General features: G+C 40.9%; 1 long non-coding RNA gene across 1 annotated transcript; it reads left to right on the top strand.

The window, feature by feature from the left end:
- Window positions 1-1,416: 1,416 nt before the first annotated feature.
- LOC141018452 (uncharacterized) lies at window positions 1,417-7,897 on the top strand. The gene is made up of 7 exons (XR_012180724.1): window positions 1,417-1,503; window positions 2,713-2,852; window positions 3,199-3,323; window positions 3,419-3,705; window positions 4,207-4,424; window positions 4,519-4,607; window positions 7,739-7,897. It is a non-coding gene; the product is annotated as an uncharacterized lncRNA (long non-coding RNA).
- Window positions 7,898-12,478: the final 4,581 nt, after the last annotated feature.

Here is a 12,478-nt window from a genome sequence, read left to right on the forward strand (position 1 = left end):
AGTAGCCGTTATGTTGTACATCATCATAGTACAGAGATCTTGAGGTTGAAATATCACAGGAATAATTACAGGTGTTGATATAACCTCTACTTCAGCTGACATAGAAATGCCTACTCAGTTTCATGTAATGACAAAAGCCTACATTTTAATAGTTTGAGGGGAAACTAAGCTCAAAATCACAAACCACAGATGTGTTAATCCAAATTTATAACATGCTTGAATATCTGTGATTCTTCAAGGCCCACATTTTCAAAAACACAGACAAATTAGTGCATGGCTTACCTTCTTCATTTCAAAACCAACAAAGTATTTTGGTCCTTGCCAAATTCTCTTCATTCCCTTGTTGTTTCGGAGTAGCATCACAGATCCAGCCGGAAGGAATGAGAACAATTCTGTTAGTTGGCACCTTTTTGGGTTGGTGAAATATTGCACCCTGGTTTTTTTTTCATTATTTATATGTGTATTTTGGCAGTTTGTATTTTGAAATGCCTTGTTCAATCTTTTTTGTGAAATGCCGACGGGGATGTTGCTCCATCACGAAGCATTTATTTCTAGCGTAGCTGCAGTTTTCGAGTTTGTTGAGGTAAATAGCCGTTTCAGAGGTTTATAATGGAGCCGCATCGTTGACATGATTGTTCTGTCTGTTGGCTGAACTGCTGGATTTACCGTAAAGAAAACGATAACTGTATGGAGGCCACTCTTGGCTTCTGAAGTATCCACAGGGACTTAATTATCTCATAACGGCTTATTTATCCTGAGAAAACAAAAGGTTTTTTCTTTTCAGATAAGAAGAAAAAAACCTTTCCAGGTCCAGTTTCAACAATTTCAAAGCAGTCGCTCAAAAAAATGTAAGTCAAATTGTTTGTGTATTGGACTTCAGTCATTGTTTGTTTGTTTGCTTTTGGCCTGTATATTGTTTCTGGCAATCTCTGCCCATATAACTGACACAGTTATAAAACAACATTTCTACTGACAGTGTATGGTGGAGGTGGTGTTCAGAGCATATTTAAACACTGAAATGTCTCATATGAATCTGTGCTGTTGTGACAGGCGCTGGTATTGACGCTCTTTGTGTTGGACCTGGATTCCTGGACAGAGAAGTCTCCTTCACCTCCTTCTTTGAGAAGCTGTGTGCTCAGGAGGAGGTCAAAGAAATACATGTTAGCCATATAAGAGCTTCATGAAATATCATACTTATCAAGGACATTTCTCTCCAGTACATGTGACCATATTGTTGTCTGCAGACCATTAAAGCCGCCTTCGTCCCTGTCATCAAGCTGACCTCTGACGGGATTTAGGTCATCTGACAAGAGAAAAAAGCAACAACTCTTCTGTTACAGCTTTGTTTGAGTGTCGTCATTGTGTTTTTGTGCCCCTGTTGTTTTCTAGATAGACTCGGTCTTCGCCCTGTCGGCACAGAAGAGCATTTCCTGACCGTCTAAATCTTCTCAACGACAGTTTGTTGGAGGATCTGGACAAAACGCTGCGTCAGGAGTCTCAATGGTGAGCACGACTGCAGTATTACTACCTGACAGCTCAACAGGAATGATTTTGTGTATTTGTAGTTGAGCCTTTTTGCTGTAACTTTCTATCTTAATCTTTCTTATGCTGTTTTTTTGGGGGGGGCTACAGAGTCACAGAGGAGAGTGAGTGAGTCAAACGCACGCAGATAGCTAAGCTCAAGTTGTTAAGAGACTGAATGATTAAGCATGTTAATAACTCAAGAGACTTTTATACGATAGTTACACATTTACACAAACAATTCCTCACTGCCTTGTGTGTCTGCCTTCGTTAAAAAAAGACTACATGTCAGTGACTTCATCTAAATTGACCTCATCGTTCCCTATTTGCTATCTAGTGCACTTTATTCACTTCTTGAAATTTTATGAGTTTCCCAACTTTTAGTGAAAATGTTTGCACTTTATTGCACCAGTGTCCAGAGCATGTGTGCTACTCTTTTGCTAAATTTCACTGAACACATTCATTTAAATAAACACTGTCTCAGTTTAATACTCACTCTGGGGTTCAGTATTGAGTGTTTAATATGTATGAAGAAGTGAAAAGTGATTTTGGACACGGACATTGTTTTTTTCTTTGCCGTGGCTCACGTGTTTCAATGTCTCATGTTGCCATGGATATTTTGTTTGTCTTGCTACCAGGCAACCAAAGCCCACTCACTATTTTGCAGAAATAAACAATGCACAGGTTTACTTAGCTGTATAGCTAGCACCCTGTCTCGCAAAAGGTGTCTATGCAGAGTCATTTCACAGAGAGCTCAGGCACATCGCCACTGAGTGTATTCAAGTTAAAATGAAACTGATCACTCATCCGAGGAGCTCAGGACATCTCCCGGGTGTCTTGTGGGTCTCCTGTATGAGAGGTGTATATCTCTGAAAGACAGACTCGTGGATTTGTGTTGTTATCTAATATGCTTTAACACATGTTTGGAGTCATTTTCTTCCAATTTTACATCATTTTTATAGCAACAGTAAAACAGTAGTGATGTGAAATGAAACTAAAGTAAACAACATTATACTCATATTCAGTATATCCGGTTTGCTGTATATGTATTTTATATTACAGAGATATATTTTAACATTTATGAACTCAATTGGCAGCAGGCTAAAGCAAAGAACAGGCCATTGTTAACATATGGTAACACTGTGAACTGGAGGTCTTAATAGTTTTCCTCATCCTCTTATTTTCCTTCAGGAGGTAACATTTACTCCAACAAGCTGGGCTTCTTGGGTGGAGTATCACGGGCCATAATGGTCGCCAGAATCTGCGCGCTGTACCCGAATGCGACACCGTCCAACCCGGTGATCAATTCTCTTTAAGGTCTACTCCATGTGGTGAGTTGTTCCATTTCTGAAAAACAAAACAACACATCAAGTTCGGTTTATTAAAAAGTCACTTGACACTGAGATCCACTGTAGTCACAGTCACCTCAGTTGATCATGAGTGTTCATTTACATGTCATGTGGATTGATATCAGTACTGGAAATGCAGCGAGGATCCAAGTTTAAGTAAAACCAGAACGAATGTAGACGTTTTAGCAGACGACTCTTACATCTTTGGGCAAGAACACTTCTTATTAATGCCTGTGGTTCTCTTTGAGGGAGAAGACAGTTTGAATATTTGATTTTCATCAGCTTTAGAGCCTTCCTCTTTCTGAAAATTGTGTTTTGTTCACTCCAGTCAGGGTTGGCCTGGTGGAGTCTAAAATCAGACTCCTGGTGGGGAATGTGGAGAGACAGGAGCACATTTCCCCCGATCCACGTGAACCCACAGTCCTTCACCAACCCCGAGAAGGCCAGTGACAAGTAAGGACACGTTATGGTTTTATTTTAATTATGGCAGTGAATACTGTTCATTTCTAATTGTCTATTAACTCTTGCCTGCATTTTACGTTTGTCAGCTCATTGGTCTGTAAGCACAACATGGCTGATTGGACTCCTCGTCAATAAGCGGGGGTCTAAAGCCATGAACACAGACCTGACCTTTGACCTTACTGCCTTCAAAGTAAGTTCAGTACAAATGGAGCACAGTTTTTCACTGAAAAACCGAAGCCCGCAGTGAGCAACAAAATGTCTGCCGCCGTACCTCCTGCTCACACAGCACCTGTCAGCGCAGGCCGACCGGCCACAAAGAGAAAAAGGCGGGTCTGACTCTGAGATGCCTGCCGAGATACTCAAAGCTGACAAGGTATATGAAACCATTCCATGTTGTGTTGATGAAATTATTTGTAGTTTAAATAGTTTCTGATGTCTGTTTGATGTTAGCTTAGCTCATTACATCTCATTTGTTTCCTCCGTACGAAAACCAGTGTGTAAAAAAAGTTGTGGTTTTATGGGGGTTTATTTTCTTGGCCGGGCACCGTCACTTCCTGGAGTCTCCACAACAAATAGTCTGGCACATAACCCCATTGTAAAATCCAAGCAAGACATTTTTACACACTTATGTTACAGATTACCTTTAGACAGAGCCGTGCTTTCTGTTAAGTTTGTTTCCAGTCTTTGTGCTAAGCTAAGCTAACTGGCTGCTGCACGAGAGTGGTATCAACCTTCTAACTCCTTGCAAGAAAGCTTAGTGTATTTCCTGCTCCTTTAACAGGCCTAGTACTTGTGGTAAGATGCAAATCTATTTCACGGACCAGCTCTCGCTCAAATTGTTTCAATAAAATAAAATGTTCCTTGTTCTGTGCAGGAACCGGTGTCCACAATTCCACTGGACACCAGGAGACCTCTTTCACTTTTCACTTCAAGTTCAAAGTGAATGAAGAACTGGCTCCAGGGACCGAAGAAACTTGCTCAGCTGAGTCCTCTATGGCGGCATCACCATCTCCCTCTGTGAGCTCACAGAGCACAAAGAGACCCGGCACTTCTGAGTCTGAGCCGCGGACCAAGAAGGTCAAACTTGACCCGGTATGATAAACTCTCTCTGGAGGTGTTCTGTTAAACTGATGTAAAGATGTTCCTGATCTGTGACTAACCTGGCTGTCTGCTCCCTCCCTCTCAGAGTCCACCTGTAGAGCTCTCTGACTCGCCCTCCGTCCCCAACAACCCCGCCACAGTCGAGAAACGTGCCATCAAGTTTCATCTTGTCAGGTAAACTTCTGAGTTCTCTCCAGCTGCACACACTGCTGCTCTCTCCTACCTCGTCATGTGCCTCACATGACAGACATCCTCACGTACAGTATTCATGTAGAGGTTCATGGGAGGCCTGCTGGAAGGTAGACTGATGTCATATCTTTCCACCACAAGAGGGCAATGAAGCCTTTCTGCTGGCCTCTCCCTCGACCGTATCAAGGGAACAGATACACAGACACACTGTTCAAAGACTAGTCACTTGGTGACAGCAAAACCTGATGCAGATCAGAGTTAAGGAGCATCTCTACCTCCTGTAATCTTTTTATAAATGCTGCAGTCTTCACAGAAAAGGAAATAAGCATTTCGATACTTGCATTTTTCACCTTACTGTGTTGATTTGCACACCAGATAATAGTAGTGAGGTGCTGATGAATAATTTTGTGATGCATTCATGAGGATCATCTATCATTTTGTGCTTTAATTTTAATTTTTTTCCCCTGTGCTGTTGTTTGATCATTTCTCTGGAAGTGCTGTACCCAGAAGATAATGTTTTGTCACTTGACCTCTGTGAGCTTTCTGCAGAGTGATGCTTTTAAGTCATCCGCTGCCTTTGATTAATTGTAATTAATGACATGGAGAAACAAACATCACTCATTATTGCGCCGTAATTGTTTTTAAGGCCTTTTTTTTTGAATGAAGAGGATAATAGCAAGTATACTTAAGACTTGAGTAGCGCAAAAAAAAAAAAATCACACTCAATCTAACACCACTAAACACACACAGTGCAGAGCAGACGGCAAGATGGAAGTCGTGCATTAAAAGTGTCTCCGAGCCGTGCTTTACATCATAAAGTCCTTTTGCAGCATATGTAAATAACATCCTCTGAAGGAAATACAACAGAAAGCTCCTTTGCTTTATAAGGTAGTTTCACATTTTGACTAGATTTTCCTCCCTCTTCATTGGCTTTGTGATTTTTATCCTCACCAAATGTAACATTGCTCACATTCAGTAATCCCACGATGCAAATTCGTGGACAGGACTCGGCAATTTATTACATTACATGCACATAAGACTTCTTTAATGCACCTCAGCCATCAGAGTTTTCTCATCTACTGATAATGCCAAATGGTTTCTGAGTGCTGGAGGGAGAACAGGAATTAGATGGATGGGTTGACCAGTCCCTGACCTTAAAAGTGTGCATCCGTTTTACAGTAACTTGTACGGCTGTCTTGAACAAATTTTTTCAAAAAGAGCTTTCAAAGTGTGAAAAATAAGACAAGACCTTTACCTTTGATGGATTTCGGAGCATTAATGATATGACTTATGATCGCTCACGTAAGGTTTTGCACTGAAGGACTCTATGGTTTCGCTCGATTTGGTTTTCGCAACATACCGCCAGCTTGCTTCTGTGGTCTTTATTGTATTTTGATGAAACACAATATGTATCATTAGTTGAGAGGGATTTGTGCCAGGCGAGACACCCAGATACTCAGCCATAGGGAGCAGACTAATAACATGGCCTAGTTAAAGGTTTTTCTGTTGTTTGCATCCCAATCCGGTCAAAATTTCCCAAGATGTAGCTTGTAAGAGCGTGTATGTTGTTGCTTAGGAACAGTTTTTCCTGTGCCCCCAGTAGGTGGTCTCTTTATGAATATCATTACATAGCCCCCATTCAGGGGAGGCAAGACATCTTTATCCCTTGCAGACCATGTTTATCGCTATTTTCACACCTAGATTTGGGAGGGATGTTTATGCGCACTGTGGTTTTAGACCTTTATATTTACCGATAGATGCAGTAGTGATGTGAAGTTGCTGTGGCAGCTGTACAGGGAGGCGATCTGTCATTTGAAAACTTTTAAATAGTTATCCGATGGGGTAAATGCGGTCAAAAGCAAGCCAATTTTCAGCGTACTTACATTTGTCTCTAATTAATCATGGACAACATTAGGACTTCATCCAGAGGTGTATCCACGGGAGGTCCAGTCTAGGGTATGGGGCTCCCCTATAGTTGTGGCCCCTCTTTCTCCTGCTGCGTGCACTCTGTGTGGGGCAGAGGCTCAGGGCATGGCCCCCTGTTTTCCTGCTGGGCCTCCATCTGCTGTTGAGGTGGTTAGGTCCCTGGATTGATTGCAAGACAATGAGTTTATGACATGTGTCGCCGTGAGTGACAGAGGGTCTCGTCCCAACTGGGCCTCCTTGACGACCACAGATCTCACATTTGTAGTCGGCACTATGCCAAGGCTAATGGGAGGAGTGATCCTCCTGCTGTGGAGTGGGACTTGTAGTTTACAGCTGGCTGGTAATACAGGACAAGGAGCAAATCTCTCCGGCTTTTGTCTGAAGACTCTTCGGCGGCATGTTAGCAAGCCTTACATTACATGGCTTAATCTGAACAAACAATAGAAAGTAAAAGAGGCATCCTTAGAAACTAGCCCTCGATGCTAACTTCTGATTTGTACACGAGCGCTGGTACTTGCTCTGCTGCCAGTTACTCCTCCTCTTTCGGAGAGACTTTATGAAGCCTTTCTAAACTGGTCTCTGAAGTTCCCCAGTTGACCCAGCAGTACTCCTTTCACACGCCTGTCAACACGCTGTTTCTCTCCACTTTGGTGGGTCCAAGTTAAAAAGAAATCGCTTCCTTCATCTCCCACTCCTCTCCTCCTCGCCCCCAAAACAGGATGATAAAAGCTGGAGTTTCACATCTGAGAAAACTGCAACAATGCTACTGTACCTTCAAAGGGGAAGACGCCACATTGTGAGATGACAGGGTGTTGATATGAAAGTGTTGTCTCCTTCCCGGGTGAGATCAGAGGAGGCCCGGTAGATGTGTACTGTTATGTTGCTCTGAGTGATCTGACCAGCGCGGTGGAGGAGAGGTGTCATGGCGGACAGACTCACTGGAATGTGTGTGTCAGTTTTTCCTTGAAAGAATCTGCTACACAACGCTTGGAAAAGGTCTTTATAGCTGTCAGGATTATGTTTTTGTTCTGTTGTACATAACTTCTAAATCCTGCAAATGATGAGTTTTCTTAAGCAAATATGGAATAATTATCAAGGTTATAATAAAATACAACACAGTCAGTGCCAGCAATTCAATGTTTTACCTGTAACATGCTACTGCGTGAACCTTTTTGTGTCTCTTACAACAGGCGTAATTGATGGAGCCCCTCTGAAGTGCCTGAGGATCAGATTGTCACCTCCTCTCGCCTCACCAAGAGAAGAAAACATCTTCATTTCTTTGTTTTCTTTGCTTTGCTTGCTTATTGTGATTTTTTTTAGTGCTTCAAATCTTAAGTGCAAATACACATTAAAACCTGCATTGTGCATTAGCACTGTGAATCTCTTCTGTTGTTTTGTAACACCTGAGCTGCTCAGGGGTTGATTTGTGAAGTGACGTCGTGGAAGACTTTAAATAAAGCTTCAGAAATATGATCCGTCATCCTGCAGGCTTTGAATCAGGGTTGCCAGATTTACAGGGGTCGCCGATATCGAGTAATTTTATTTCGCATGTGATATTCAATTAATAAACGTTAAGAGACTTTGTGACAACATAAAGACAACAAAAAAACACTATAAAAAGACAAAAAGAAAAGAGTTGACAGCGTCTGATCAAGGTAAACAAATGCCTTGTCTCATGCTTGTATGGAAACTTGATTAGTCCCTTGCCCGCAGTCTACTACTGTAAATTAAGTTTTGACTACTGCTTGACAGCGAGGTGGCCCCTCAACAGTGATTTTGTCCAACCTGCAAAGATTTCAGGAAGATGTAAGAAAAGCTGACCTGGATGTCAATCCATCAATACCGACCAATGTGTGAGGCCTTAAAGAAGAAACACACAAGACTGTCTGAGAGTAACAGAACAGAAGTTAATGATCAAGAAATTAAAATATTACCACAGTGATTCTGATGGTTAAAACACCGGCTATTTTTTAAAATGTAACCTGATTCAGTAAAATATTGTCACTGCCACGGAAGAACTTGTTAAATGACTTAAAAATCATATTCACATATTTTTCCAGATGGTAAGAAGAGTGTTTATGTTTTAAGATGACAAAGGTGGTGATAATCGCCTCAAATTGAGATACACTAACGGGAGTCTTATTGTGACAATCCTCAGTATCTGTAACAAAATCTTAAAATATCTGTAACTTTACCAAAACTTACATCAGCTTGAGACGTCAGCTCTGCAGCACAGCCTTGCAAAAGGTGTCTGGACCGATGCAGATCTTCACAAATTAGCCATCAGCACAGCAAAAACATCAGGGAAAAAAAGCCAGAAAACGACCGTACATTCTTTAAAAAATACAAATGTTAATGTTACTGGAGTGCAGGTGTTGTCATCTACAGATCTATTGATTGTTTATGGTAAACATCTTTCATATTCCCCCTCCTAACACAGTTTTACCTGATGTTCAGATGTTAATGTTCCCTGAGCACCTGATAAGACTTTAAATTGAGTTACGTTAATGATCAGACAAGTGACTTAAGTTTTGATTGACAGGTGTGAATCACTTGTCACTTGTTTTCTTTCTGGAGAAAATCATCTAATGCAGCTAAAACGACAACAACACAGCAGGAGTGCCTCAACTGTTTCCCTTAGAGGGGCCAAAACTGAAACTTAATGGTGGGCCGAGGGCCAAATGTAAACACTTATTGTACTGTATCGTACAGGTGAGATGCAGCGGTGCTACAATCCTAATTTCCCGTGAGTTGATTGACTTCCTGCAAAATGTCAATCAGCCCTCTGAACTAATAATTAGGGAAACATATTAAATATTTAAAGAGATTTTTTAAATTAACTTTAAACTTTAAACATCTGACCGGCCAAAACAGGCCTGTAATAACCTGCCCAACAGTAAAACACAATTAATGTGCGGTGATGATAATCTAAGCATGTGAAGGCATCAAATACCATAAAGTCTTCAGTGGACTGACACTCAGAGCAAACGATCGGCTTTGCCACCACATTAAAAACAAAGTAGGCCAAGTTAGCATCAGCCACACGTGAACCAGCGTCTGCAGTCGAAGTCAGGTGCTCAAGTGTGTAAGTAGAAAATGTTTATGCTCAGAGCGAAGGCGCTGAACCCGCTGAAATGCTCCCAATTTAAAATCAACCTAAAGGATGTAACCGAGGCCTACGGACACCATAAGCACAACACGGAGGAGCACCTGTTCCTGGATGGCACCCTGCCACTGCTCCCTGTCTGCCTGCTGTGGAGTCTAGCTACCCACTGATGAGGAATTAGAAAGTCATTAAGGAACACAAATAGCAGGATGGCACAGTCGCAACCAACTCCAGACTAAATTTGTGTCTTCATTCACAGTCTAGTGGGGAAAAAAATTACTTTATTTTTTATTTTTTTACTTGTTATTGATGATATTTACATTTCAAAATTAGATTCTGTCTTTCAGGATGGCATTTCTTTCATTAAATCTCACCCATGAGACATTTCTCTCTCAAAAATGTGAAAAGTTACAATTAAATTTGCTTTTTGAAAGGTCACAAAATAATAATTCTTAAAAAAAAATCGCAGTATAATAGTCCTCCTGTGTCCACTAATTCGACCGATACAAGTACAGACAGCTGCTTTTAAAAGAGCTTAATGCACACAAGTGATAGTTACGCCACAACGTATCTCCCAGATCTCACATGAAAGGCACCCAGGGCCCGAGGATAAGGCAGAAGCAACAGAGAGACGTAGTCATATCCCAGCAGGAGGGTCCTTAATACTCCTTAGACTAATTGAGACACAGACTGAAGGAGGAATCAGTGAATGGTGCACGGCTGAATTTCCAATAATACTGTCAAATAAGAGCAAGACTGAGAGTCTGCAGCCATGCTAGCTGCTCTGTGAGGCTGTACTTACAGGCAAAGCAGTACTTTGAGCTAATTGCTAATGTCAGAGTGCAAACGTGCTTACAATGATAATGCTAACCCGTGATGTTTAGCAGGTATAATCTGTACCCTGTTAGTTTAGCATCTTAGTTTAGCTTGTAAACATGCCAGCAGGAGACCAGGGGGCGAATGTAACCATTTTTGGTTATGATGTCATTCGTCAAAGACCTCTTGAACTATATCGATACCATTTTTATGAACTTGTGTGTGTGTGTTCTACTTTGTAACAGTCATCAAATATTGTTTTTACCAGCATTGTCATAGATACAATATTGTTTGAAACATAAGTCTGATGTTACATCTGCTCCCAAGAATATATATATAGTAAACAATTTAAGTCTCACTCTAGTTTAATCAAAACAGCGTAATTAATCTTTATACAAATAGAAAAACGAAAAAGAGTGAAAGTACGAGACGTGAGTTTGTCGAGCAGAGAGCGTGTGAGGAGTTTCATGATTGTGTCTCATCTCTGTCATTTGAGAGGTTATAAATGTGCTTTGTTTAAAACGTGTAGAAATTAAATGAGTTTCAATACTTCTCAGTTTCAATATGGCGATATTGAAGATTATGACGTAGCTTCAGATTTTAAAAGCATGAGAAAGAAAAGTGACTCTTAGTTCCCCAGATTGAGAAGAAGACTAAACCACTGTATGCCAAGAAATATATAATAAATATAACATACATAGACATTTAAACTGAACAAAAAACACTTTCCTTAAAATATATGAATTTCGAAGCACCCACAACAAGATATCAAAAGTGAACACACGTGTTTGCACCAAATGCACACACAGCCCTCCAATCACAATATACTTTTACAATCTTTTCTAGGCTGTATCTTAACCTTCACTGCATGAATGTCTGAGTGAACGTTGTCACAATGAGACGAGCCTCTCCTGTTGAAATGAACAGTGATGTCAGAATTAGGACCGAGCCATTCAGGTGTGCATGGCTAACGCTCTCTCGCCTTGAAATGCAGGTCACATGCAATCAAGGGGGTCACTCTGTGTTGAAAAAGTGGCGAGGACATTAGTGCTCGGCTGAAAAATCTTCAGCATATGGGATTTTTATTCAATACAATGGAGAGGCCGTATGAGGGCCAGAGTAGATAATGATGAAAAGAATTTGCACTGTACCTTTAACAGATATACGTTAAGTTAAACTACCTTGTTGTTTAGGTGCTGCACACTTCAACATCAGAGGAACAGAGCTCATGAGAGTTCATTCGTCAGTTTCAACCGGTAATGACTCAGTCTAAGCATGAGGTTTAAATATCTACATGTGAAAGAAAGAAAGAAAGAAAGAACGAAAGAAAGAAAGAAAGAAAGAAAGAAAGAAAGAAAGAAAGAAAGAAAGAAAGAAAGAAAAGAAAAGTGGCCTAATCTCCAGCAATCCCTTTTTCTCTCCTTTGTCCGAGAGGAAAATGAGAGGAAGAATTAGAAATGACTTTAACATACGCTTTCAAACCTTACAGCTTATTCTTGCTTGACAGGCATTTCTAGCTAGCGAGCTAATCATTCCCATTAACACATCACATCTGATTTGACAGTATGTGCTGATCACATCCATTATCTAATAAATAACAACAGTTTTCCTGCACATGTTGTCGGCTGTTGCTTAACCTTAGTTTATAGTGAGCTGTATACAATAGATCCAGAAGATATTTTGTCATAATGTCGCAGCAGAATCAGCAGCAGCCAGTTTCAACTGCAGGTGCTGAAGTCTTCCCCAGTATCCCCAGTTTAAACAACACCTATGCATGCAATCATTAGCCACAGTGTGACAGTGAGTCACTCGAACTGGCTTAGTAAACCGAGGTTGAGATACAGTTTCACAGAGGTGATCCTTTAATATCCTTTCTGGTTTGTCCTAGCAGGAAAAGCACAGGTGTTGTGCGTGCTCATGCTCATTGGCATGGCTTACTGGGACATGCTACTAGCATTGCTAAAAAAAATAAATAAATCATGCTTTCAGTTTTTTAATATGAACAATT

Source organism: Pagrus major, chromosome 22 (genome assembly GCF_040436345.1).
Source record: "Pagrus major chromosome 22, Pma_NU_1.0".
Taxonomy (NCBI): Eukaryota; Metazoa; Chordata; class Actinopteri; order Spariformes; family Sparidae; genus Pagrus; species Pagrus major.